Source organism: Nicotiana tabacum, chromosome 24, assembly GCF_000715075.1.
Source record: "Nicotiana tabacum cultivar K326 chromosome 24, ASM71507v2, whole genome shotgun sequence".
Lineage (NCBI taxonomy): Eukaryota > Viridiplantae > Streptophyta > Magnoliopsida > Solanales > Solanaceae > Nicotiana > Nicotiana tabacum.
In genome coordinates, this window is record NC_134103.1 from 69,311,451 (window position 1) to 69,318,155 (window position 6,705).

Consider the following 6,705-nt stretch of genomic DNA (forward strand, 5'->3'; position numbering starts at 1 on the left):
CTGTTAGTAGCTTCTCTGTTCTCTCATGCACAATTTTGAAAGGTTAAAACAAGTGCCACATCATCAGTGTGTCAGTTTCTTTTCCCTGCGTCTTGTGAACCCAAACGTCTCACCCGATAATTATCGACCTGACTCCCAAAACTGCCGCCCTTTCTTAACTGGTCCCTTATCTATCGTAAATCCATCTATCACTGTCACTACTCATCCCATCAAACTTCAAAACCCCATTCTTATGCCTCTCTTCAAACTGCCATATCCCTTCTTTTCTTCTCACCATGGCTGAAAATCAAACAACCTCGAGTGTTCCAAGTGACATCCCCATTGAGTCCTCACCTGTTTACATACCCATATTAGACTTCTCACCCCACACCACTGCAAACCAAAACCCTAGGACAAAGTCACCCCCACATTCTGTCTCCTCTCCTACCCACTCGAGTTCTGGTTCTCATAGGAGTCGCAAAATCTCCACTCCCAAAAGATTTGTAGCCTAGAGCCCTTCTCCTATTTCGCCGGAAAAAGGGGATGAACAAAGTACTACTGACAAAGAAGAAAATCACACAGTTTTAAGCTCGCCTATGAAAAAGGGGTCAAAGGTAGATCTAACTGATAGTTCCAAGAAGTTTGACTCAACAAAGACTGCTCCTGATCTTATGTTCACAGGTAACACTCCTTTTTCTACTGCGTTTTCAATGGATGTACAAGAAAATGAGGCAATAGAGAACATGATGTCCATAGCTCATGAAGGGGTTGTTATAGAAGGAGGTTATGATGGTTTTGGGACTCGGGGAGAAGAGTCTAAGACTGTGAAAGAGGATAGAAATCTTGTACCTGTTGAATAATCGACACATGACAATTCTACTGGAGTACCAAATGAGGGACCTGATTCCTCCCAAGAGGATCTAACTCAGGAGCCCTCTCAAGAGCCCTAGTTTAGTGTTGACCCTGCTCCCTCTCCTCATTTTGATGTCGAGCCTTTGTGTGTGGTGATGTCTGAGGAAAGATCTGTGTCCAGAGAAGAAAAAGGTGTTAGTGAAGATGATTCTGATGATATGCCGATTGCTATCTTGACTAGGAATAGACCAATGGTTGCTCAAGAGTCCACTCCTAAGAGACCTACTACAAAGTTGCAAAGGAAGGAGGCTCTTGAGTCTACGCTTAAGAACATCCATGCTAAGTCAAGGAAAAGAAAATTAGTGAAAGATGGGAAAGTTATGAGCGAGAAGACAATGCTAGTTGTGAATGTGGATGATGAAATAGAAGAGGAACCTAGTTTCTTGACTAGAAAGCTCTCACAGAAGCATGGTCTCCCCAAGCCTAAAAGGGGATCTTTTGTGTATGCTGAAAGTCTGAACAAGTCTGATGATGTTGTTGCTAGTGAAAATGTGGTGAAAGAATCTGGTGATAAGTTGGTAGAAGAGTCTGCTGCCAGGGTGATGGAAGAATTGGGTGGAAAGTCTGTGAAGTCTGATGAAAAGGGAAAGAATGTTTGCAAGTCTGCTAAGAGAAGAGCTGATACGGATGAGGAACCTGGTTCCTCAAAGAAGGCTAGAATGGGTGATCCAAGGAGTGCTGGGAAAGAGAGGTTAAGAAGTCAAAAGGTGCTATGGGGCCGCACATTTGCCCCTGATATCTTGGAAGAGGCTGGTACGAGACAACTGGTTGAGATCTGTGAGTTCCAATAGTGGACACATTTGTTCACGAATGATGATCCAATGGTGTATGAAGAAGAAGTTCAAAGTTTCTATGCTGACCTTTTTAAAGTTGAAGATGATCACATATGTGTGTTGGTGAATGTAGTTGATATGGTGATGGACTCTGCCTTGTTGGGGTCCATTCTTGGTGTGCCTGCTGAAGGGTTGTCTAGTGTTCATAGATCCTGTTCTAAAAATTTTAGAAATGCCATATTAAAGGACAGAGCAGTTCAGCAGGGGGGAACGGGTTCAGAAGAAGGCCCTTATTCCTGTATAACAACTGCTATTTGAGATGGTGAATAAGGTACTGCTGCCTCGAGCTGAGAGAAGATCTATCATCTCTCGTGCAGACCTGTTCCTCATGGAAGCACTGGACAACTTCACTACCATCAATGTGCCTGGGATTATGATAGAGCACATGAACAAAGTGGCAGACTTTAAAAAATGGTAATCATGGGATGCCGTATGGGTTCCTTCTCACCAAGGTCTTTAAGCACTTCAAGGTTCCTCTGGGACAAGCTAAAGTGGGCACAAAGAAGCAAACTTTCTCCAAAGCTACTTTTGAAGAATGTGAGTGTATCGAGAAAATTGGAGGGGTTGGAAACACTTCTACCATATCTCAGCTGATCAATGCCCAGAACAGTGCTACCTCGGAGATAAGGAAATTGAAAGCAAGGAATGCTATCCTTGAGACTCAGTTAAGTCAGCTATAAGAGACGCCTGGTTCCAGTTGTTCTCAAGGAGAAGAGGTTGCTCGTCTAACCAAAGAGAATGCTGATCTCAGGAAATGTGTGGAGGACCTGAAAGAGAGACTGCTCAACGAGCAAATGTCAGCAAATGCTCGAATGGATTTAGTCCTCCAAGCCCTTTTCTAAACCATCTCCTTCCAATGCTCCCTAAACAACATCTCTTCATTGTCCAGTCTTTAGTGATCAGTCTATTCCCCCAGTGTTAGTTTTTTTATGATGATGTTTGTGGTTTTTTTTTTGTTCAAAACTGTGGATGGGGGTAGTAACATTGACTCTGCTCCTGTTGAAAAATCCAAATTAATGATAATGCAAGCTTTTCCCTTTTTGCTAACTATGCCTTGCCATTATGCTCTGTTTTTAGTCATGTTGTATGCACACAAGTGGCATTAGTTAACTCGAACTAGACTTATTTTTGCTATATACTTCTTTTTATGATACCAAAAGGGGAAAGATTAATGGTGCATAATTGATTAATGATCATTGATTAAGGGGGAATACAGACTCGGGGAGAAACTTGATTAATGGTGCATAATTGATTAATGAGCACTGATTAAGGGGTAATACACACTGAGGGGAAAACTTAAGGCTTTTCTAGTTCACGGTCTGGTTCTGTGCATTTTCTTTGGGATCTTCAATTATAAGTTTGTCATCATCAAAAAGGAGAAAATTGATAGGTTACAACTACCTCGCTTTATGTTTTGATGATCTAACAAACTTACTGTCAAGAACCAGATAAGGAACCATTTATATATCCTCAAGACCTTAAGATCGAAAGATTCCAGCTTGGAATATGCTTCGATTCTTCAGCGTGAGAGGAACAACAGAGGGAATAGATAACTATCGTTTCCCGAGGAAACAGTACAAGTCAACTGTCCCGGCTATAAAGTTGATGCCTGCACACGCTACATTGTATCAGTCAACTTTATGGGGAGTGTATTTTACCTACCTTGCTTACATCATCTTAGTGATGTCACAAATGTATTATTAACATTAAGGAAGGTAAAACAAATCACTTGTTCACTTAGAGAAATTATTGAAGCTCTCACACGGTCATTGATTATCAAGCAATCAACTCTCAAGTGCATCAAGAACAAAGAACAACACTACTACAGACCAGTTCCCCACAACAAGTCATTGTATGTCCTTAGTTGAGTTGTAACTTTATAATAGTTCTTAAATTGTATTTCCTACTTAGCTTGTTTAGAAGTATTATGTAGGAAACCCTTTGTAACCCTTAAGCCTTTGTGTTTGAGTCTTGGCTAGAGTTAGTCGAGTTGTAAAGTCTTTATAATAGAGTTATTACAAAGTGGCTTGTAATAGAGTATTATAAGTTAGTGAGGGATTAAGAGGTTAATTACTAGGTTGCATAGGTTGTAATCTAAAAGTTACTCAGTAGTGAAGTTGAAATTCTACAAGGGTAGGTCGTGGTTTATAATCTCATTGAGCTAGAAATGTTTCACGTAAAATTCCTCATGTCATCTACTTACTGCAGTGTGCGTATGTTCTAGTGGAACTGATAGAGAACCTGGTTCTCTATAGAGTTTGGTGGACCCCTTATATTCTATCACTTAATAAATCGAAGTGGTCATTTTTTATTGACTCGACATGCGAATTTCTCCACATCTAAGTACCCCATATCATTTGCCCATTTGTTGAATTGAATAACATGCAATTCATCAGTGTCAGCAGTTACAATAGAAGGCCATGTTATACCATTTTCATACCTCATTAATGGGCCAGCTACCAGTTGTTCCTGATGGTGAAATTGTAATTTCACAAGAACAGCCATCCTGCCTCACTACGCCTATGAAAATAAGAAAAGATAAGTCCAAATCAGTAAAATATTCAAAAGAAAGAGACAATATTGTTTGAAAAAGAACAAGCAAATGCGGAAAAAGAACCCTAACTTTATCACTTTAAGAGACAATTTTTTTTTGATATAATAAAAAGCCCTAATATTTTATCCCTATATGCCAAATAAGCGATGGAACCGACAAAATTCAGAGAAAAAAAATAAGAATTTAGTATGTCATTCCAAAAAGCCCTAATTTTAAACCCTAAATAAAGAAAGAACCATTGTATGCATACAAAACATTATTCTACCATGACCAACTTTAATAACGAATAAAAGTACAAGAAAACAATCAGAAATTCATGAAAGACAACAATCAGACCTTTAATGACTTCTATGTTTCTGGTGGAGAAAGGGACGGTACACGATTATCTCAGATTCTTGTTTTGGGACCGATTTTGAAAGAAAAAGGCATAAACGCAACTTTCAGATGATCTAATGGAATCCTATGACAACGTTCACTCCATTTTGAGGAGACGAGTGAGAATGTTAGAGGGGAATTGAGAGAGACGACTGAAAAAAATAAAAATAAAATTAATATTTTAGGGCAAAAATGAATGGAAAATATCTGTACTTAGTGTGTTTTTCCGCCTAACACGTGGCATGTTTTTATTCGTTTATTGCTGACTGGGTTGCCACGTTTGTGAAATTGTAATGCACACGCTATGAGTCATAGGTCAGAGGTGTTTATTAGTTCGCCTATGCTCAAGTTTAAGTGTTAATATGGGAATTTTGAATGTTCATTTACCGGCATGATAATAGGGTACAAGTTTAAGTGGCTAGGAGGCCTTTTTGCCTAGTATTTAATAAAAAGTTATCAGTACTAGTATTTAATTATTTTTTTTGTAAAAAATAAATTTGAACTAAGAAAACCCCAACACTAGCAAGAAACAACCCCAGTAATCAGTGCTTGAGTTTGAAACTTTGACAAGTTAATCCTCAGTATACTATACTGACAGTAATGAACTTATAAAATTTTTATTTGTGAAACCTCAAGTGCTGAAATTTATTTTCCTTTGTTAATTTGAAAACTTGCAAGAAATACTTTAAATTGCTTTCCTCAAATTTTATCTCACATTATGAGATAAGTATTTCTTCCATCATGACATAAGTACACATTTATTGTTTTATCATCCTAAAATCTCGCTAATTAATCTTTAGGGTGCTTTCTCTATCTCTATCAATTAAAGCCTTATAACTAACTTTTATGGGTGAATGATACAGTTACCCACAAAAATAAAACTATTTAGCCTTACCTACCCATTTATTTTTCTACCCATCAAACTAATTACATTTCCTATCCATAATAGTTTTTGTGGGGAATTTTCTCTTTTTTCTCCAATTTTTTTTTATTTCTATGATTCTTTTATTTTTTTCTTTTTTTCTTCCTTTTCTCCTTTTCTTTTATCTCGTTTTCTTCTTATTTTTTTCTTTTTTCTCTTTTATTCATTTATTTTTGCCCAAATTATATTATTGTTATTTTTACCATAATTTATTTCACACTCAAATTTGACTCCTTCTTTATTTTTTTTCTCTTTATTTTTTTATTTATTTCTTGTTCCTTTTCTAATTCCACATGATTGTCATGCAAACCTTGATCTCTTTTCCTACAAATATCAATACGCATTCTACCATTAACAGTAACACAACCAGTTATGGAGCAAGAAAACATAATCCACGGCCACCAAATCTCCATATATACTAATTCGAATAGAAATAATAATAAAATATTAGAAAATACAATAAAAATATAAGTAGCAAAAAAGATTTCTAGTACCATATAATACCAATATGGTATACATGTATACCAATAGAGTATATGATTGCTCTAGAATATTGCTACAACTATCTGCGACTATACTACTGTACCAAAACATTAAAGGATGCAATAAAAGTATGAGAAAATTACATGCTCGTATTGCAAGCTAAATATTCGTAAAGCAACTTGCTCATTCCGTATACTAACAGCGTATATAGTTGTATGTGGTCGTTCCAATAATTGCCTATAACTATAAAAACTATTGCATAATACATATAATCTATGCCCATCGGTACAAAAAAATTTTAACACTGCAAATCATGTTCATATAAATAATTTCAGAATAGAATTCACTTAAAAATGCAGCTAAACAACCAAAAATATATTTAAACTACCATATGATACCAATATGGCATATAACTATACCAACATGGTATATAATTTTACTGGTTAATTCCCGACAACTATATGACTATACTACTATTACATAAAACACATGCATAAAGAGAAAAATAAAAAAAAATAGCGTACCACGTATTAATATAATAAAGTATTTCAAGATATTGTACTATATTACTATTATTAAAAGAAAATCAAATAGTGTACCAATTAAATACAGCTAATATAACCAAAAAATGATTCAACTAGCATATG